The 22222-nt window shown below is 50.8% G+C and overlaps 1 protein-coding gene across 7 annotated transcripts in view; it reads left to right on the top strand.

Annotated features, from left to right (window-relative positions):
• KSR1 (kinase suppressor of ras 1) overlaps nucleotides 1-22222 on the top strand; it is a 150940-nt gene that overhangs the window by 57257 nt on the left and 71461 nt on the right. Inside the window, exon 1 of one of the 7 annotated variants that reach the window (XM_045836323.1) lies at nucleotides 1511-1830. The exons of the other annotated variants lie outside the window; for them this stretch is intronic. The gene's annotated coding sequence lies outside the window, so the exon portion shown is untranslated. Of the gene's footprint in view, nucleotides 1-1510; nucleotides 1831-22222 lie in introns of those variants that run through there. 7 annotated transcript variants of the gene reach the window in all.

The following is a 22222-nucleotide window of genomic DNA, read 5'->3' as shown; positions in this document are numbered from 1 at the left end:
GCTGGCCGAGACAGGTGGAGAGGGAGAGAGCTTTGGCTGTGGTGTGATTCCATGCCTGCTTGTCTTCGTCACTGGACTCAGAGTTCGGCCTTCGGCTATCCCGTCCTCTGAGAGGAGGACTGGCCCTGGTGGTGGTGTCCCTGCTTCCTGCTCAGGCCCGTTCTGGGTCAGTCTGTGGGCTGGGCCCTCAGGCACCGGGAACATTGTTTACAGCAGCGGTTCTTAGCGCAGGCTGTACGTTTGAATCACCCGTGTGCTTTTAAAACGTTCTGATGGTGGGGGCACAGCGTCCGGCCAGTATCTCTATGGTGGGTCCTAGCCCGAGGTCTCCCTCCCTTCCCGTAGTCCCTCCCGGTGACTGATACTCAGGGAGCGTTGAGGCCATCGGGTGGGAATGCTGGAGCTGAGAGGATGTTCCCGCATTGCTTGTCCCAGCCTTCAGTTTGCCCACGAGAACACGAGTGAGCCGTCGACACTCTGGTAGAGGCGGATTGCATGGGAACTCAGGGCTTTCCCCCTTGACACTGACTGCTGCCTTGTCGCTCCTCATGTTCCTGGTCGGGGGAAAGGCAGACATGTGTTCGGGTTACGGTGTTGGCAAAAAGTGTCTGCTGCTCACCCATGCTGATGGGGAGACCAGGCTTAGCGCCACTCCGCCCTGGAAGACTTGCCGACGCTCCCAGCCAGCGTTGGATCTCTCCGTTCTCTGTGCTGCCTTCATCTCGCACGGTATTTACCACGCGTCTCTTCAGGCAGCATCACAGTGATTATCTTCCAGGCTGTGAGCTCCCTGGGGCAGGTTCTGGGTTAGCCCCACTGTTACAAACTAGTGCCTGGACAGAGCAGGCGTTCAGTAAATGTGTGTGTGTGTGTGTGTGTGTGTGTGTGTGTGTGTGTGTGTGGTGGGGCAGGGGTGGATACCCATCTGGGAGCATTCTGGTGCTCTTCTGCGCCCCTGGGGTAAGTGGGTTGGGGCAGCACCCTCTGCATTTGAGGCAGGTCCAGGTGAAAAGTGCGTGGCCAGGCAGAATCAGAGTGCTGGAAAAAACAGGACTGGGAAGGGGCTATGTGCTCGATTTGGGGAGGACTTGCTTTCCTAAAAATAAACAACCACAACCCTCCTGTGCAGCCCTAGCTCCCCCTGCTCCCCGCCCCCCACAGCTCGTTTCCAGGGTACGTGTCACGGCTGGAATCTGGCTTGTGTTTGGAAATAAACAAGTTGGCCCCTCTCTCTGCCTGGGACTTTCCTTTATCAGGAGACCTTCACAAGCCACCACCCAAGATGAGATGTTTCTTTCTAGTAGCCCGTGGATTCTGGGGAAAAGAGGGAGGGCTTGTGGTGGGTCAGATGCTGATAAATTGCCCTCTTTGGTCTTCCAGTTAGCATTTGGGGAGGACGTGATATGAAGGGTTTGGGGGTGGATACAGAGGGCTTTGTTTTTTTTTCAGATGCTGCAGGAGGGAAGAGGGTCCGTGTCCGTCTGGATGGAGATGTGATACGGGGAGAATGACGTGTGCACCCACTCGGAACGGTGGCAGCCTGATTTGCTTTTTGCAGGGTGGCCCATCCTCACGTAGCAGCCAGGCAGCCCTCTGGGGAGAGAAGTTCGGGCTGAAGGTCTCCCTGTGTCCCTGCTGTAGCCAATGCAGAGTATTGAGACGAGAGGGAGAGTGTGGACAAATGTATGAGAATACGCCCTGCCGCCAGCATGTGAGGTGGGGGCTGGCGGTTCAGAAATAAATGTGGCAGGGCCCCTCTCGTACCGGGCCCGGCGTGGCGTGAACTGGTAGGGCTACTTCTCTTGAGGAGGTTGACTCTGTCTGGTAAAGGTAAGGATATACATGCCCTGTACCCAGACATCTCACTACTGTCACCTGTACTAGGAAACTGCCCCACAGGCACTTGGGGGTGGAGAGGAAAGTGCTTTCATTGTCACATTTTTTGATTATGAAAAGCTGGGAGCAACCTAACACCAGGGAGATACATCGATAAGAGGTGCTACATTTATGTAATGTAGGACTAATTGGAGGTTAAATCTAATGTACGGGAGTCAGCCTGGCCACCTTTAAGAAAAAGATTGGTAGAAAGTCAAGTTGCAAGATACATGTAAGTGATGATAACCACTTCTGTAAGTTCAAACAACCAAAACGGTGGTGACGAAAGTATAAAATCCTGGCCAGGGAGGTTGCCCACCAGCCTCCCGAAGTGGCCGCCTGTGGGGAGGGAGAGGCAGTAAAAGGCTCTAGGAGGAGGAGTAGGGTATTTTAACCTTATTTATAATGTTTCATTTTTTTAAAATTAAAAATGTCTGAACCAAATGTGATAGAATATTGTTACTCTCTGTTGTTCTTGGATGTTTGATAATTTTGTTTGAAAACTGAGAGGCATGGCCCTGTTATTTAGTTGCTTATAACCTAGCAGGGAGAATGGGCCAGTAAACAGCTGGGGGCTCCAGATGTAAATGTTAATATTACTGACCGAGACAAGGAATGTAAGAGGAAATTGCTTTAGGTGGAATATTAGTTAAAATTAAGTTTGGCTTCATTCACAACATCAGCAAAGTAAAATAACGGTGCCTCAGACAGTTCACTTTTCTTACCCATGAAAGATGTCTGGAGGTAAGGAGTCCAGGGTTGGTGCAGTGGGCCCACAGATTCATGGGAAGGTTTCTTCCAGTTCAGTCCCTTTGCTGTTCCTTGTCCTCGTATTCTAAGATAGCTGCTAGAGCTCCAGCTATCACATCAATCCAGGCAGTAGGTGGGTGAAAGGCTGAAGGAAGTGTTCTTTAAATATTCTTTCTGAAATTACCATGTGACACTGCCATTTACATGCCATTGACCAGATGTTAGGCATACAGCTATACCTGCAAGGTGTAGCTGCAAGGAGGATGGGAATGGGTCAACTTTTGAACATCAGCATTCTGTTAAGAAGAATGGAGTCTGGGAAGTGGGAGGCAACTAGATGATGGGAGGTGAGAGAGAATAAGGTTGGGTCAGAACATCTGAGTGAGCGCTACCTCTGGGCCAGGCAGGCAGACCATTCATCTGGGGTTTGGGTAGGTGGGTCCAGAGCTTGTGAAGGGGTGGCGTTCAGCGTCTGTGGTTTAGGAGGTCTCTGTGTATAGGTGGTGGGGGGAGTGCTGCTGGGGAGAAGGCTGCTGAGCTGTCAGAGGCAGAGGACAGCTGAGAAGTGGGGGTGGGGGCAAGCTCATGAGGGGAGGAGGAGAGGCTCCCTGTGCTAGCGCCCACGGGGAGTCCAGCGGGATGGACTCAAGAAGCGGGAGACATAAGAAGACTGCTTCTGCAATGGGGAGAGACAGATGGAGGAGTAAGGAGAGTGAGCAGCTGAGAGAATGTTTCAAGACCTTTGGGCCTGAAGGGAAGGAGTGAGAAGGTGGCAGGAACGTGTTTTCTTAAGGCTGGAAAGACGTGAATGAGAGTGTGGAGGCTGAAGGACAGCTAGACCCCCAGCCCTAACCCCCAGCTGCCTTCAGAGGGAAGGAGGGGGTCATGGGAAGTGATGAGTTCCCAGCGGGAGGGAAGAGAGGCAGGTGGAGGGAGTTCAGGTTGGTGGCTGGTAGAGTGTGAAGCCAGGGAGACCCAGGAACTGGGAAGGAGCAGGCAGTTGGGTAGGACCAAGTAAAAGAACTGCTAAGCCATAGGAAAGTTAAGACCCAAAACTTTAAATGACCTCAACCCACCTCACATTCTATTTTCTCCGGTAGCCATTATAGAAGCAGAGTAAGATCGGTTACCCAGGATCAGGAGGCACTGGCTGGGTGTCAGGAAAAGCAAGAGGCTGGTGTCCCTGGGTGCAGGTCAAGGATGGTGGTGTGGAATTCAGGCAAGGTTAAATTATATTTGCTGCATGCCATCCTAAATGGGAGAGAAGGGTAAAACACGTTTTAGAAATAAGGCATACCTCATTTTATTGCACTTAGCTTTATTGCACCTCACAAATGTTGCACTTGTTACAAATTGAAGGCAAGAGCCTCCACCAGCCAAAAAGATTCCAATTCACCTTGCTGCAGTGGTCTGGAATAAACCCTCGATCTCTCTGAGGCATGCCTGTATTCCCGTTAGAAATGACAAAAATGCTAAAAAGCCTTGGCCCACGCAGTTGTAAATGTCAGAGCATTTTCCCATCATTGCTGAAAATCTCATCATCCTAGACACACAACTGGTGCTGTTAGTCACCCAAGCCAGTGCCTCTGTACACCTGGGCTTGCATTAATTTGCAGCCCACTTATTGAATATTAAACTATACTCACTTGTTACTTGGGAGCCAGGTAGGCTGGGTTCCCACCTCAGCTCTGCCTCTTATTAGCTGCATGATTTTGGATGGGACAGCATACAGTCGTGTGGGCTCTGCTCTGCACAAGGTGGGGAGAGGATGCTGAACCCCCGACTGCCCCTGTTTGCCAGGCATGTGCCCTGTGTATGACTGCGCTGTGCTCCCCAGAGGAAGAACCCTCTTCCAACGTGCACGAAGGCAGGTGTGGGCTCGTTCTGGCCCTGACCTTGGCCAAGTTACTTAACCTCTCTGTGCATGTTTCTTCCATTGCGAGGATAAATGAGTTACCACATGTAAAATGCTTGGAACTGTGCCTGGCACATTTAAATAAGCACCATAAATAAGGATTAGCTGCGGTGATTACATTTATTTGGGGAGTGAGCTGAATCTCTTTATCTGAAGGCTTATCTTGGCTGGGATAACCAAAGCTTGGCGTTTGAGAGGGTTTGGGGCTCTTGACTGGGTACAGTTTGGTCACGGAGTTTGCATTTCTTTCCAAAGGATTTTTTCCAAACCTTAGGCTTTTGCAGGCTACAGCTGCTTATTTTGAAGGCAGCCGACTTGGGCATTTTGGGTGCTTTCTCCATCTGAAAGAGGGTGGGGTGATTGGGGCTAAGGACACCCCAGGTAGGCTGGTAAGACTTGTTCAGAATTTTGCCTAAATTCTCTGTAAATGTCAGACTGGAGAAGTGTAAGTGGACCCGGGGAGAATGAGAGTGGCACTCTGCAATCCAGAGCTGTTTCCATGGGAGGTGGGGCCTCATCCCCCCACCACCCCCCACCCCGCCAGGCAGATCAGCTTGGGAACTGGGACCTGACTTCTCCAGCTCCACGCTTCTGATAGGTCTGATGCAGATCAGACCTATCAGAAGCGTGAGAGCAACGTTGATGTCTTGGGCTGTGGCTAAGGGCTTCATCCAGCCATCAGCATCTTTAGAAGAAAGAAGTTTTCACATTTTCTTGATTTTAGGACAGATATCTTTGCATGGTTTAATTATTTCTGATATTGAGACGCATTTGTACATCGACTTAAATGTAATACTTGTTTGTTTTCCCCAAATGCTCTTTGTATATGGGTGGCATTATCTTTTAAGTGAGTATGCCCACCTCAGCTGCGTACCTCCAGAATGGATTTGGTTTTCTTGGTCAGAGAAAGGGCTCTGACTTTATTAAACTTCAGAGAGAGAGAGAGAGATTGAGGAGTTGAAGAGAGAGAGTTGATGGGGCCCCAGGCCAGCGTCTAAGTTAGCAGTCTGTCTTTGAAGGAGGTGGGAGCTCCTGGGTGGTGCAGTGTTTGTTAGAGGTCGCAGGGTCACAGGGTTGGGAGAAGAGGGGCCAGGGCTGGAGCCCGGCTCCAGCTCCTCCATGGACACACCTGTGCCCCGTTACTCCTGACTTCCGCTGTTTTCTACATCTGTGATGACCCTTTCTCCTCGCATTGAAGTCCCACCTATTATTCTTTTATTTTGAATAACATTTTGTGATTCAGAAAGGACACATGTTCTTTGTAGAAGTTTCCAAAAAGAGTAACAGCATCAGAATAAGACTCTGTATTTCTGGTGTTTAAATTTTGATGTACCTGTATGTTTTGGACCATAAGACGCACCCAGGTTTTAGAGGAGGAAAATAGGAAAAAAATTTTTGAAGCAAAAAATGTAGTAAAATATTTAATAACATAGATAACATAACATTTCACCAATGTAAATGTAAACAGAACTCAACAGCAGCATTAACAACCATTATTCCTCCCAAATTGGTGGGGAGGGGTGCGTCTTATAGTCCGAAAATGTGGCATTTATTTTTCTATAAAATATAAATTGACCTTGATGAAGCCGAAAACAGAAAAAATGCTTTAAAAGAACAAAGGATACATTGGGCTTCTATTGTAAATGTAGTCACTTCTCTTATTAACTTGACATAATGTCACAGCCATTGCCCGTGTCGTTAAATATTCTCTGAAAACGGGATTTCTTTTACTGGCTGCACCGTCTCCTACTACACAGACACACCAGAATTTAGTCACCCACTTCCCCATGGATGGCTATTTTAAGGCACACTTTCGAGAATAGACTTATTTTGCTTGCACTTGTTTCTTTAGGAAGTGTGCCTAGAAGTGGAATCTCTGGCTCCAAGGGGCGCTGCTTTGTGGAGCCGCAGCCGCAGTGTCCAGCAGCTCTTGCACGGCCTCCAGGAAGGCCGCACCGCCCGGCGCGCTCACCGCAGCCCACACCAGGGACAGTTCGCCGTGGCTGTGCCAGCTTCGCCAAAACCCCTTTTTGTTTTCGTTTTGCATTTCCTTGCTCATTATTAAGGAGAGGTTTGTTGTGATTGCTTACATCTGTAGCTTCCCTTTGATAGAAGTGTGTATACTTTCTTGGCCTGTTTTCCTGACCCTTTTATGGACTCTTACTCATTCTTCCAGACCCAATTCAAAGCTCACCTTTGCCATGAACCCTTTCCTGCTACCTGTTGTTTGTCTGAGGCTGGAAGTTATTTTTATTTTCACCTCTGAATTCTCACAGCAGCTTGCCAAATATCCCTTTGCATTGTAACTTGATAGCCTCTACTATGACCTAGTCTTTAGGGTGGGAAATGGGACTTACTCTTTTCTGTGTTAACTGTAGGGTGTGGCACCAGGCTGTGTAACCAGTACGAACTTGCTATTCTTGGATGGATGAATGGATGGACACCCACTGTTGTAAAAAAAAACCCGGCAAAATGAATCTAATGCCATCTTATCAAATTGTCTTCTTTCTTTCCTCCTCTTTCCTTTCTGAATCAGGGAGGTTTTGCTCCATCGAAGATCCAGCGGGGCAGGTGGGGTACCCAGCCATGCCAGGCTTTGTGGGAGGGCTGGACATGGCGGCCCCGGGCAGGGCTCCCCTGGGCAGGGCTCCCCTTCAGATGGACTTCGACATTGGTGACCTACCCACACTTTCCTCGACTTGGTGGAAGAGAATCACCTCCACCCTCCACTTTCCTCTTTCGAGCATTTAAAATGTATTATTATTATAAGTAATCGTTTTATAAAATCAGTGCATGGTAATTGTGGAACATTTGGAAACCAGAAACATAGAAGGAAGACCGTGATTGCCTGTAGCTTTCCCACTTGCGCTCACTCTGCTCAGGGTGGTTGGCGTTCCTGCTGTGTTTCCCTTCGGTTGTGTTTTCTAGGCAGAAATGTTCCAAGTTTTTTCCTCCACAGAGTAGCATGCAGTTCTTTTGTCCTGCCTTTGTCCTGCAACAAAATAATGCAAAAAACATCTCCGTGTTTCTGTAAACTTGTTCAATGGTTTTATAATCTTTTATGTGTTTTTACCATAACTTGGCAGTCCTGATTTTATTGTTGTGTCTTGGGCTTGTTTTTGCCATGTCACCCTTAGGAATAGGGATGGCCCCGGCTGTGCACAGTGTTTCCTGGTCATTTTTGTAGCTGCAGCCCCAGGCCGACTGACTCAGACCAGCCCTTCCCCCACCCCCATTCCCTGACCTCTGAGGCTACTGCCCCGGTTGCCTTTGGTTTGTGTTTCTCAGTATCTGTGTGTAGCAACATGTTGAGTAATGGCTTCCTTTTTCAGGAAGAAACCTCAAGTGCTGGAGCCTCAAGGAGGCCACACAAGAGTGCATTTTCATGCCCCTGGGGTTTGGGGGCCCTGGCACTGCAGGGCCCTCCTCCCCTCCTAGCCCAGGGTTGCAGAGAATGCAGGGGAGGGGAGGCTGTGCCTTTGGAGGGGCCGCAGTCCCTGGACCTGGCCAAGCTGCTCTTCTCGACAATAAGCTCTGGTCACACTCCCCAGGTCCCCACAGGAGTTCACAGTGAGCACCTGGGTCCCCCCTTTTCTGGCTGGCCCTAGACTTGGATCCGGAGTGGCAGATCTGCCCCCTTCCTTCCCTGGGCAACCTGGGCGTGTCTCATCCATCCTGCAGGGGCTGCTGGGTTGGAAGCTGTCCTGGACTCGCCGTCAGCCCTGCTCCCCTAAAGAGCTGGCCGGGGCACACCATTGAGCTCCTACAGCTAACTGTCCCCGCTGAGGGACTGCAGTTACGAAGGCAGCGTGGCCCAACAGCCCAGGGCTTGTGCTCTGGAGCAATACCACCTGGGTTCACATCTTGCCTCTGACGGTTACTTTATCTCTGGCTTACTTTCATCCCCACGTGGGGATAATAATAACACCTACCTCCTCCAATGAATGAGTGAGCATTTATAAGCGTCTTTAAATAGTCCCTGATTTGCTAAATAAAAAAAGGGAACCAAAGGCTCAGCTGAGCTTCCTGGTCGTGCAGAAGGTTGAACCCAGGCCTCCTGCCGTCCAGCGTGCAAGGAGAGCGCTGGACAGGAGCTGGGGTCAGGGGTCTGTCCTGACACTGTCTCCTGACTCGGAGTAACTTTGACTAAGGCATTGCCCCACCCTGGGCCTTAGTTTTCTTGGTGATTTCCGCAGGTTATTAATAGTATGTGTGAGACGACCTTGAAGGCCCTTATCATCTTAGAACATTCTGGGATTTTCATGATTCAAAGGTAGTTCCAATATCTCAAGAAGGGCCCAGCTTTGCCAGTAGCCCCTCCTGCTTGGCACGGTCCTCAGCTGGGCTGACCGCAGGGACTGGCGGCAAGTGATCCGGGGCCCTTTAGGGTTGGCCAGGATTTTCTCTGCGCAGGTGAGCTCTCCTCCACCCGGGGGCTGAATTAGAGTATCTGGGTCACCTAGGAACGGTTCTCGGGAGATCCGGCCTCTTTGGGAATGTGAGACGTGTGCCGTCCGGCACAGCGGAGCGGGGCCTGAGCTGTGGGCTGCCGGCGCCTCTGCTCCTTGGGCCACAGTGCGCCGTGGCCCACAGAGCTCGCTGCTTGCCCCGAGGTCTTTCTGTGAGCGAAACTGGGTCTTGTGCAAGCGCTGCTGTGTATCTCTACTTGGAGCTGTTACATCAGAAAGCTAAGTACTCAAAAGCTCATGCGATCAGGGAACCAGCAGTAGGCTCTCGCTCTGCTTCTTTCTGCGAACAGGTAGGATGGAGTCGGGTGTGGCTGGCAGGCCCCTGGGGAGGAGAGCCCTGCGTGCTGAGGAGGGAGGCTGAGGCTGGTGGATTCTCTCTGGAGTTCGTTCTTCTGGTCCCCCAGGCCTCCTGGCAGGTGGCAGAGCCTCTCATGGGTTTGTGTGCTGTGTCAGCGGTGTGTTCATCCGAACAGTGGGAAGGCTTCTTGTCTGAATGGTGGGTTTGGCGGGGGGTGGCCTATTATAAGGTCAAGGCTGGTGTCTTGTGTGGGGAGGTGCAGCATGCCGTCAGACCCTGCTGGGTTGAAGTTGGCTCTGGCATGTACCAGCTGGGAGACCTTGGGTTGTCTGCCTGAGCCTCTGGGTCCTCCTTTGTATTGTAAATAAAGATTCCCATATATCAAGATGCCCGGCACTGGCCTGGCTCACAGTGAGTGTCCCAACCATCTCAGTCACTCGAGGAGGTGATAGAGCCTGTGGTTAGAGCATGCATTCAGCAGCTAAACCACCTGGGTTCAAATCTCACCCTGCCACGAATTACCTGTGTGACTTGGAACTGCTCCTTGTCCTCAGTTTACCTCTCTGTGAAATGGGAATAATGTCAGGGCCTCTCTTACAGATTCGCTATGAGGATTAAGTGATTTAATGTACGTAGAACACTTAAAGCAGTGCCTGCCACATAGCAAGTGCCTTGACCATATGAGCTGGTATCTGCTTCCTTCAGTAAGTTGTGATTAGTTGATTCCTTGGGAGGCTGGCAGTCCACCTGTTCTGTTTATTTTGAAATGGGGCCCCTCTCTGTTCAGCCAGAACTTGTCCAGGGTGGCAGGTGTGTGTGCATTCTTGCATATTTGTTGAGCGTGTGTGTGTGTGTGTGTCTGTCTGTGAGCTGTGTCACTCCGCCCCAGGCCTGGAGAACAGCTCCTGTTACAGCCCGTGTGCCAGGCCTGGAGCCCGACCCTCCCAGGCGCTCCTCGGCTTGCTTCCTCGGGTTGCGTGCATCTTAATGGGTGTCTTGTTTGCCTCGGTCTTCTGCTCAGTCCCCAGGCTGGGGTTCCTGTTGCACAGTCTGGCTTTGTGTGTTGACCTGCTCTTGACCTCCCAGGAATAAAGCAGGTTTTTAAAAGGCCATCCTCAGGTGAGTGTGTTGTTCTGGCCTTGTCTGACCTCTTCTACATTTGCCCCTTTTCAGGGAGCACATGAGAGTAGCATGGGATTTGCCATGTCAGTGGACTCATTCAGAAAGAATCTGAAAGCAACAAACAAGTCAGACTTTAACTGCTTTCAAAGATGACAAGATACTGGAATTTTCACGACAAAGATGGCTGATGATGTGTGTTGACAGTCGTGCGCTAAGTACTTTACATCTCCCTCCCGTGAAGGTGGTACTAGTGGCCCTCTCCATCCCAGACTAGGACACTGAGGCAAATGAAGGTTAAGTGAATCCAAGTTAAGGCAACTGGACAGCAGTAGACCTCGGATCTGAGCCCAGGTCAGCATTCCTGGAATAGCTCAACAGTGACATTCTGTTACCTGAGCCCTCTCTCACTGTCCATAATTATAGTTTTGATGATGTGAGCCCAGTCTGGCTGTGTAAACTGAGGTGCCCCGGGCTTAGGGGGAGAAATTCCATGGACTTTGGGCCTCTGCGTGTTAGAGAGGGTGGTCCTGCTCTTCTCTCCCAGAGCTGGTGTCCCCTCAAGCCCCACTGCAATTTCTTTCCTAACCTTCCTCAGCCCTGCTGAAATGGTCTTTTAAAAAGAGAGCTTTCAAGATTTTATAATGAAGAACATCATGGGTAATCGAACGGCCTTTGCAGATCCCTTCTGCAAAGAGGCTTGGATATCCTTGTGGAGCTGCCCCCAGGAGGCTCTATTTCCTAAGAGGCAGCTGAAGGGTCCCCAGCTGGCAGTGACCCCGGTGGGACTCAGTGTTTCAAGAAGACTGGATTTTAATCTAGTAACTTAGCCCTGGCTGGTGTGGCTCAGTGGATTGAGCACTGGCCCACAAGCCAAAGGGTCACTGGTTCGATTCCCAGTCAGGGCACATGCCTGGGTTGCAGGCCAGTTCCCCAATAGGGGGGGCATGTGAATCAACCACATACTGATGTTTCTCTCCCTCTCTTTCTCCCTCCCTTCCCCCTCTGTAAAAATAAATAAATAAATAAATAAATAAATAAATAAAATCTAGTAACCAAAAACCATGCTGCCCACTCCTGGGGGAGGGGGAGGAGAGCTCATGCTCAGAGTTGTTTGTTTCTGAGCTCGTGGTTCTCCTGGTCTGTGGGGAGCCTGCAGACATGCCAGCAGGTCAATAATCAACACCTGCCTTGGGACACTCACTCACCTTTCCATGTCTCCCTGTCAGCTGTCAAAGCCCTGGCCTTTCCCACAATTAAGGCCACACAGAAGGGAGGTGGCTGCAAAGATTCGCTGGGCGCCTAGCACACCAGCTGTGGGACACATGCTATGTCATTCTGAGTCCCAGTGATCTTCTGAGGCTGGTCCCCCCTTATTTATAACAGAGGAACAAACAAAGGCGCAGAGACACCCTGCCAGTTGCCCACAGTTCCTTGTAGGAAGTTGGGGTGAGGTTTAAACTTGGATCTTTCTGACTAATTCCTATGATCCTTCTGGTTAAGATAGGGAGCTTTCTCTCTATTTCTCTTTCTCTTTCTGTCTCTGTCTCTGTCTCTGTCCCTCTGCTGGGCCCGCTGTCCTTTTACGGGGCGGCATATTCCCCGTGCATGGGCGTCAGAGAGGGCTGATGGAACTGCAGCCCCACGCTGGCCAGGGAAGGCTCCGCTTGGCTCTGGCCACTCTGGCAGGTGCTGTCTTTCCCCAGGCCCTGCCTCTGGTGGCCGGGAGGAGTTGGAGATGGAACTGTTGGAACAGTGGCTTTTGCCCATGGCAGGTGCAGGGTTCCCCTCCACCTGGGGAAGAGAAGGGGCAGGGCTCGGCAGTGGGGAGACACCTGAGCTGGGAGTTAGTTGCCTGTGGGCTGAGGTGCCTTGGCCAAGTTGGACTTTCAGCCGAGGGCTTCTGACGGACAGCAGACCCTCTCTGCCGTGAGGCATTGAGTTTTAGTAGGTAAGACAAGTGACCTCTGCCTTGTTGGCTCATTTGCTGGAGAAACTCAGCTCTTCAGCTTCCTGCATTCCAGAGTGCTGGTATGCCAGAAATTCCCTGGACAAGCAAGCAGGGAAGTCTGTCTTCATAGTAAAAATGCTAATAAAACATCTCTAGAATCTGCTCCTTCCTTTCCACCCACACTGCCTCTAACTAAATTACCTTTTGTTCTCATCATTTGCTGAATTGCGGTCGCTTCTTAATTGATTTTCCTGTCTCTGGACTCTCTACACCCACTTCAGTCTGTCCTCCACATGGTTTCCAGAATGATGACTGCTCAAAAATGCAAATCTGGTCATGTTTCTTCCTTTGCTCCCCTCCCCATTCCTGTGAGATTGAGCACAGATGTCTTAGTGTGGCCTCCCAGGGCCTTCCAGAACTTTCCAGGACCTACATGAGCTGACCTTCCCCTGACTGACTGCTCTGTTTTCCCTGTTCCCTCTACTTCCCAGGTACTTGCTATACCCTTAAAAAAAAAAGGTTCTTTTGTGACCCTGACCTTCACTCATGCTCTGTCCCCCACCTGGAGCCCCTTACCCTCTGTCTGTGTGCCACACCCTATGCCTCGTCCCAGCCTGAGGAACCCGTTGTAGGTTTATCTTGGCTGCCTTCCTAGGATCTCAGCCCCCCTACTCCACAGTTAGGCCCAGTCCCCTTGGGGTCCCACAGCGAGGACACAAACCTCTGTTGAGGCTCTGGGGTGGCCGGCCCCACGTGGCTTCACTGTCCTGGTCTGGAGTGCCTGAGGAGCCCCACTCATAGGTCTGACACCTTGAGAGGAGGTGGGGCGGCTGGGCTGCTCTCCCTCTCTGTAGTCTGTCCGTAGAGTAGTTAGGGCTCCATCTTCCACTGTCCTGTTGGTCAGAGCAGCCATAGTCCAGCCCAGATTTAAAGAGAGAGGAAATAGGCCTTAGACTGGAGGAGTGTGAAATTCTTGGTGACCATCTTTTTTTCCCTCTAAATTTTTTTTTCTTTTAAAGAAAGGGAGAGAAACATCAATTGGTTACCTTTTGCATGCCTGCAACAGGGGACCTGGCCTATAACCCAGGCATGTGTCCTGACCAGGAATTAAACTGGCAACCCCACAGTCTGCAGGCCAGTGCTCAATTCACTGAGCCACACCAGCCAGAGCCTAAGATTTTATTTTTAGAGAGAGGATAAGGGAGGGTGCAAGAGAGAGAAACCTCCATGTACAAGAGAAACATTGATTAGTTGCTTCTTGCATGTCTCCATTCAGGGACCTGGCCTGAAACCCAGGCATATGCCGTGACCAGGAATCAAACTGGTGACCTTGAAGTTTGCAAAATGATGTGTAGCCCACTGAGCCGCACCAGTCAGAGCTTGGTGGCCATCTTTAATCACTGTGGGGACCTATACTTGTGTTATAGCCTCAAACGATCCCGTGACTGTCATCTAGGGAAGAACAGCTCTCACCACCCATACTTCCCTGTGGGAAGAGCCCACAGGGGCTCTTCCACCCATTCTTTTCCTCTAGAAATGCAAGACGCTATACCTGCTTCCCCCCCTCCACTGAGTGCCGTCCTGGGAACTGGCCATCAGGTCCTCCCTGGGAGGAGCGGTGCAGCTGGGGCTGTATTCCCGAGCCCTCAGTGTGCTCTGGGTCGGGCAGGTTGTGAGAACAACAAGGATGCCACGTCTGCGCACCTCCCTAGTTGGGTTCAATGTCCACTGTGCTTCAGGTCCTGTGTAACGGACATGAAAAAACTGTCAGGTATGACTCATGCAGTCGAGTATACTAGGTTCCTTTTTCAGGTGTACGCATCTCTCTAAGTCTCAGTCTCCTCATTTGTGCAATGAGATAGTAGTGGCACCTGTTAGAGTATTTATTACATGAGACAATACACAGAAAATGCACAGCATGGTCCTGACACAGAGGGATAGCTAATTAAAAAACAAAAATGGTACACAGTCAGGGTGAAAACAGTCCTGGGCTATAAAAATTACTTCGAAGTGGATCATAGACCTAAACAAAAAAGATAAAATTGTAGAACTTCTAGAATGTAGGAGAACGTTTTTTGTCAGTGTGGCCTTGGCAGAGGTTTCTTAGGAAATAAAAAGCACAAACCAAAAAAGAAAACAATTGGTAAATTGGACATCATACAGAAGTAGCTGCTCTTAGACGTTTGAACGGACTTTTGGAGGAGTGCTCTGGGATGGCACGTGGCCCCAGGAGCAATCTTTTGCTTTTTGTAGGTTCTTCAGAGGCCAATAGGAAGCCTTAGCCTTGGAAACATTAGACTTCGCAGGTTTAGAAGGTTTGAAATAGTGCAGGCTGAATAAACGTTAGCAGAAAGGACTGCTCTCCACTGCAGGAAACAGAAAATGTAACTTCAACAAACAGGCCATTGTGTTTCCCCTGCAAAGAGACATTCGGGGCTGAGCCACTCACCTGTTGGTTTAGCAGCAGAATGGTGCTGGCGGCTCTGCAGTCCTCTGTGGACAATTCTGATCTTCCAAGCAGGAAGGGGGCAGCGGGCACCCTAGAGACCGTCCAGCTTGCAGGGAAAGCAGACACTTCCCCAGTGGACACGTCCGGTGTCCCGTTGACCAGACCCGTCACACTCAGCCAGCTTCATGGGGTGCTGGAAGCGGGGCCTGGGTCGTGGCAGTAGCCACGCCAGACCCCATCCCAGGTCAGTCAGGTGGGTGGGGAGTCAGGGCTGAGCACCACGGTCACAGACAGACTCATCCCCAGGCATGGTGGTGCCCCAGACAAAACCAGTCTGAATGAGGAAGAGGTCAGGGGTGGGTGTCAGGTAGGTAACAACCCACCTCGCCCAGCAGCACCTGTCACTCAGGGGAGTTTGCTGTCGCGTCAGTTGATTCCTGGCATCTGACATGCTCACCTGTACCCTGCCCCTTACCCCCTGCCCCCTGCACAGCCCTTTTTTCTGCCCTGTGGTGGCCTGAGTTGTTAGGCAAACAGTCATGGACGTTCCTGGGAAGAAGACCTTCGTCTCCCTGGTGTTGGCGTAATCTCCTGCTCGTAGCAGGTGCTTCCAGGTCAGAGTCTGAAATGCCTCATCTTCCTCCACCCCTCCTTGCTAGTGGCTTTCAGGGGACCAGGTCTCAAGGCTGTGTTGGGGAGCGGGCCCATCGGCAGCAATCCACCTTTGCCATTAGGTGCGGGTCTGCCTTTTTTCCCTAGTTCTCCATTTGGTAATTCACACCGAGGTCTCTTCCTCTTGTAACTGAGGGGCTGAGGGCTAAGCTGTGCGCCACAGGCCTGGTGAACTTAAGACAGACACGTGGGATAAGTGTTTGAACTGGGACAAAGGCTTTGTCAATTAAGGATCTGATTTGGGGGTGACACCCACAAGTGGCTCCTGACACGTGCTGTCCCCTCAGTTCCCAGCAGGAGCACCGAGCACTGGGGCTGTTGGCGATGCTCGGAGGGTGGCCGTACCTTCTCCTCATCTTTGCCTCCCATGGTCCTCTGGTCAAGTCTCTGTGCGGACACATCTGTCCCCGACTTGTGTGAGTTCTGCAGGCTTGTGCCCCAGGTTGCTTGTGGCTACTCGGCAGTGCCTGTCACAGTGCCTCGCATTGGTAGCAGTTTACTAACCAGCTGTTGAATAAGTGGATTATTGTTATTTATTAATAGATGTTCTCCTTCCTTTCCCTGTACGATCACTTCAGACCCAGGGCAGGCAAGTGATGAATGGGTGTCTTGCTTTCTCATGGTCTACTCCACTCTTTTCCTGCGGCCCCAAGGACTGCTAGTTCTAAAAAAATCACATGGGATGTTGGGGCCTTAAGTATTGAATTGAGGCAAGAAACAAAATTGGAACAGCAGCCCTGAGTTAGTTCATTCACCGACTTTTCAAGGTGAAGATGGCTTTCTGAAGAGCACTTTTATTTCACTCAACCTTGGTTCTCAAGTGGGAGCTGTTTGAGGATACTTTGGTCAGGGAAATGCCTACCTCTCGAAACCTTTCCTGTTGAGTCTCACGACCTCAGTGGAGCCTGAGAAAGGATACAGGTGTTGCTGAGAAAACCTGATTCCTTGGCTGTCTGCCCTGGCCCAGCTCAAGCTCCATCTGTCCCAGGAAGCTCCGTGTGTGCTTCTAAGCCACATCAGTCTCTCCTTGCCCTACCTCCTCATACTCGGCACCAGAGTGGTTAGAATGGGTGACGGGAACTAATGGGGTGCTAATTGCATGGAGGGAGTTAGCCAACTCCGCAGTGCTTCTGGGCAGGGTCTCTGCTGGCCCTGGTGGGTACTCGGCACCATCGGCCAGGCCAAAGAGTGATCCTGTTTTGCCTCCACCTGGGTTTGAACCTCTCATCTGCAGCAGCCCGTTGTCAGGCTCAGTCAGCAGCCCCTGTGGAGCCGGGAAAGGGCGGGAAGCCCAAGTTCCCAGCTGTGGCCCTCCCAGCCCAGCCTCTTCGGCACGGCTCCACTTGTGGTCTGGGGCAGACTTGTTTGTTTGTGTTTGAAGTTTCCCGACTCCAAGTTTGACGTCAGGGCAGGGTTGCTGGTGGGAGGCTTGGTGGGGAGATCGTTTCTGCACAAATGCACATGTCTGGCAGCTTCCCCAGGGAGCCCGGACGCAGGAGGGAGGCAGACTGGTTAAAGGATGGTCGGTTGCAACATGCCTGGCTTGGGGATTGAGGTCACTTTCTCCTCTTCTCACCCCACTTTCCCTGGTGCTCTTGTTTGCTCTGCCCCTTTCCCTCTAACGGCAGCCCCACTGGTACCCTCCTCTGCAGGGCTCGGCAGTGCCAGGGGGAGAGGGCTGGGCTTGGTTTGTGCCCGTGTGTGGCGCTGTTGGCTGCATCATGACCTCCAGAGGCCTCCGTGCATTCTCAGAAATCATTTTGCAATAAGTTGGCCACGGCAGCCAGACCAGACTGCTTAGCTGCCTGTGCTCACAGGAAGTTCCCCGAAGCATGCTCCAGCTTTGTGGAGGATGGAAGAGAAGTAAGGGGACCAACCAGCCCGGAGGCCTGGGCAGCTTCAGGGACCATCGAGGGAAGGGTGGAGTAAGTCATGAGAGCTTTTGGTGACTTTAAAGTTTAAGATGGGGTAGACAGGGACCTTGCACTAACGAAGACTGCTGTGGACATCCTCTTAAGAGTCCAGTGCTGCCCACCTGGGAGGAAGGAGTCAGGGTCCCCTAGGGGTTGGGGACCTGGAATTGCACCTGCTGGCTAGAAGACTGAGTGAACTGTGGGAAAGGGGGCGGAAGTGTGGAGTGGCCATCTAGGTGTCTCACCTCATTCTGCGAGCATGCTGGGCAGCCCCAGGTACTGGGTGGGGTGGCAGCCGGTTTTAGGGAATTTAGAGCTGGTTTGGAGCCAGGGGTCAGGTGTAGCCCAGGGGGTAGGCTATTGCAGATCAGGACCAGAGGCGTGGCCCGCTATGTGACCGGACACGTTAGGAGAGTGTGGGGGCACTGTGCAGCTTTTGTTCAGAGGATTCACTGCCTGGAACAGCCCGGGCATTGCCGGATTTGGGGCTTCAGGCCATAGGAGGGCCACCCTGCCCACTGCCACCCCGCTTGTGCCAGTCAGGACAGCTTAGAGGAGTTAGGGGTGAATTGCAGGAGTCATTTTTGGGAAATGGTATGGTACAATGAAACAGAACATTAGGCTGAGTTTTGAGTCCCTTCATGATGTGAGAAACTTACAAAGCTCTTGGTGCCTTGGTTTTCTCACTTGTAAGATGGAACGATAATACGCACCTGCAAGTCTCATGGGTTTAGCACCTGTGGTTTGACTATTTGTGAGTGACCATAAGTGAGGAGCCGTACTTGTCCTTGTGCTGAGGCTGGACTCAGAACTGTACATTACTGTTTGCAGGTGGATGGGCATCTGTTAGCCAGGGAGCAAGCCAGACAGGCTGCCCAGCACTCACATCTTGACATAGCTGTTTTCCTCCACTTGACGTTCAATGCACAGTACCTCCCATCAAGAGTCTGGAGAATCTGTGATGTATTCAGTTACATGTAACTGTGTTTTGTGGGGGAGAATGACACACTCAGGGACATTGCCACTTGCAGGGGTGTGAAAGTTGGGATGTCACTCTTGTGCTGTCGGGGATCTATTGCAATTTCTACCTCCTGGAATTTTCATTGAGAATCCAGGAAAAGGACTTCTGGCCAAGATGGAGGCATAGGTAGACACACTTTGTCTCCTCGCACAACCAAAAGAAGGACAATGACAAATTTAAAAATAAAAAAAAATAACCAGAACTGTAAGAAAATTGAACTGTATGAAGTCCAACAACCAAGAAGTTAAAGAAGAAACATTAATCCAGACTGGTAGGAGAGGCAGAGACGGACAGCTGGGGTGGAGAGGACTTGAAGCAAGGTGGCAGTTGGTGGACAGGGCAGTCTCACATTTGCATGCAGATAAACCAGGAGGAACAACCAGGAAGCAAGACAGACCGAGCAACCCAGGGTTCCAGTGTGGGGAAATAAAGCCTCAAAACCCTAACTGAAAAAAACCTGTGGGGGTTGTGGTGGCCGGATAATCTCCCAGACTCATAGGGGAGTTCAGTGGAAAGACCCAGAGGGCCCTAGAACGTACACAAACCCACCCACCTGGGAATCAGCACCAGAATGGCCCAATTTGCTTGTGGGTGGTGGGGAAAGTGACTAAAAGCCACCAGACAGCTGAGCAAGCTGCATTGTTCCTTCTTGGACCCCTCCCCCACATACAGTGGCACAATGCATCCAAGTGGGTTTCCCTGCCCTGGTGAATACCTAAGGCTCTACCCCTTACTATGTAACAGGTGTGCCGAGACAAAAAAAAAAATATGGCCCAAATGAAAGAACAGATCAAAGCTCCAAAAATAGAACTAAGCAATGAAGAGATAGCCAACCTATTAGATGCAGAGTTCAAGACACTGGTAATCAGGATGCTCACAGAAATGGTTGAGTATGGTTGCAAAACAGAGGAAGAAATAAAGGTTATGCAAAGTGAAATAAAGGAAAATGTACAGGGAACCAACACTGAAGGGAAGGAAACTGAGAGTCAGATCAATGGTTTGAACCAGAAGGAAGAAATAAACATTCAACCAGAACAGAATGAAGAAAAAAGAATTCAAAAAAAACGAGAGAGGCTTAGGAACTTCTGGGACAACTTTAAGCATTCCAACATCTGAATTATAGGGGTGCCAGAAGGAGAAGAGGAAGAGTGAGGAATTGAAAACTTACTTGAAAAAAATAATGAAGGAGAACTTCCCCAATCTGGCAAAGGATACAGAATTCCAGGAAATCCAGGCAGCTCAGAGAATGCCAAGGAACTTGGACCCAAGGAAGCACACACCAAGGCACATCATAATTACATTACCCAAGATTAAAGATAAGGAGAGAATCTTAAAAGCAGCGAGAGAAAAGGAGACAGTTACCTACAAAGGAGTGCCCATAAGACATCAGCTGGTTTCTCAAAGGAAAACTCACAGGCCATAAAGGGCTGGAAAGAAGTATTCCAAGTCATGAAAGGCAAGGACCTACATCCAACAAAGCTTTCATTTAGAATGGAAGGGCAGCTAAAGTGCTTCCCAGATAAGGTCAAGTTGAAGTTCACCATCACCCAGCCCTTATTATATGAAATGTTAAAGGCACTTATGTAAGAAAAAGAAGAAGATAAAAAATATGAACAGTAAAATGACAATGAACTTACAACTATCAACAACTAAACCTAAAAACAAAAATGAAGTAAGCAAACAACCAAAACAGGAACAGATTCACAGAAATGGAGATCACATGGAGGCTTATCAGTGGGGAGAAGGAGGAGGGAGAATGGGGGAAAAGGTACAGGGAATAAGAAGCATAAATGGTAGGTACAAATTAGACAGATGGGAGGTTAAGAGTAGTATGGGAAATGGAGAAGCCAAAGAACTTGTATGTATGACCTATGGACATGAACTAATAGAGGGGAATGTGGGTGGGAGGGGAGGTACAGGGCTGAGGAGAATAAAGGGGAGAAAAAAATGGGACAATTATAATAGCATAATCAATAAAATATATTTGTAAAAGAGAGAGAGAGAATCCAGGAAAAGAAGGTGATAAGGTGGTTGGGTGTTGAGTGTGGACATGATCTTCACGATCGAGAGAGCCTGCTGCTGTACATGAGAATCTGGTGTCCTTCTCTGCCCGTGCCTGGCTTGTCCCTCTGTATTTCAGCGTCTGTCGCATCTGTCACACCTATCCCCATAGATTGAACTGCTTGCCCTGCTTGAGACATAAAGACCTGTGATACTGAGAAGAGTAACAATCTTCTTGGGGTTAACATTTGAGTCAGGGTTGAGGTGACAGATGTCAAGACATCTGGCCCCTGCCATAGCCTGGATCATGGATTTGGGGGTCACCCACAGGAAGGACCTCCTTATCCCAGGTGCTGAAGTTTTGGGGTGCAGTGGACTTTGTTTGCAGCCAGTAGTCTGGAAAGACCTGCTTTCTGCGAAGGTATAGAGGCCTGGGTAAGATACAGTGCAAACAGCGTTGGCTGAGAGCCTTTCCTCTCCCCTCATCAAGGCGGTTCTTGCGAGCTGAGCAGGACCAGTATTAACAACACCCAGTTCAGTGAGCACTCATGTACTCTGGACGTTGGATGGAGGAGCGCTTCGCATGCATGGATCATACAAGGAATTTTCAGCTATGGAGTGTATGTTATTTTCTTCACTTTACAGATGAGGAAACTCAGATAAAGTATACTGATAACTGCCACTCAGCTGGTAAGTGGTAGCACCAGGGGTAGCACTTGGGTCTACCCAGCTGCCAAGCCTGTGTTTCCCACTAGGGGTGGCGGGACAGTTAACTAGTGGTAGGCATGGCCCCCGACCAGTCAGAACAGCTGCTGATGGTAAACAGGTGGCGTGGGCACACCTGTGCCCCAGGTGAAATGTTTGCCTGCTTATTTCCAATGCACCGCCTGGCCATTCTGACACAGTGGCTGGCCCCTGTCCAGCCGCCCTGGGAAGCCTGCAAGAGGTTTCTGCTAGGATGACCATTTCAGCCAGTGTTTCCCTCTCTCTTTGGGGGATGAGGCAGCTACCACTCCAGCACACTGGCTTCTTCCAAGGGTTTCAGTTCTGTGGCTGCAGAGAAGCCTCGTGTCCCAGATCAGCTAGGCTCATGGGTCCCCTGTGACAGGTACAGTATGCTCCAAAGGGGAACCTGGGATCTGTGTGTGCCAGCTACAGGGAGATGGGATCAGGCATAAAGAATGGTGAGGAGGGAGCCTTCCCCAGGAGGGGCTGCGCTCCCTGCACTTGGCAGCTTCGAGCAGAGCAGACGTGTAAGGCCTCTCATGTTTCCGCATTCCTTGCCGTTCTGGAAGCTGCTTCCTTTTCCTGCGGAAGTTTCTCTCTGTGGCATGTGCTTTGGAAAATCTGGCAGGTACCTGCTCCTCAGAGACGTCCGACAGGGTTCACCTCCACGGAAGTGACGCACATGGCAGCCTCCATTTGGGACATGCCGTGGTGGCTACAGGTGGCAGATTGGACTGGAGGTTGGCCCGAATGTCCGATTAGGTGCGCCCGCACTCACCTGGGCAGGTGGCCTGCCTGGGGTCTTTGCAGCTCCCCTCCTGCCCTGGCCTCTGCTGGTGCCGGTGGAGGTGTGAGCACTTTGAGAAGGGGGAGGACTCGGGTTCCCTGGAGCAAACTGGTGAGCCGGCCTCGGCTTTCACAACTTTAAAATAAACGAACCTAGTCTGTGAGTGCTACCAGCCTTGTCGTGAAGGCCAGCACTGGCTTTCAGGGTCTTCTTTAGCTCCACCTCTGAAACGGGCATGACTCCGCCCACATCTTCCCTGTCGCCCAAGGAGGTTTT

Source organism: Phyllostomus hastatus, unplaced genomic scaffold (genome assembly GCF_019186645.2).
Source record: "Phyllostomus hastatus isolate PE091 unplaced genomic scaffold, TTU_PhHast_1.1 phas_contig_210, whole genome shotgun sequence".
Lineage (NCBI taxonomy): Eukaryota > Metazoa > Chordata > Mammalia > Chiroptera > Phyllostomidae > Phyllostomus > Phyllostomus hastatus.
The sequence above is the reverse complement of the archived record's forward strand: the minus strand, read 5'-3'. Positions and strand labels throughout refer to the sequence as shown.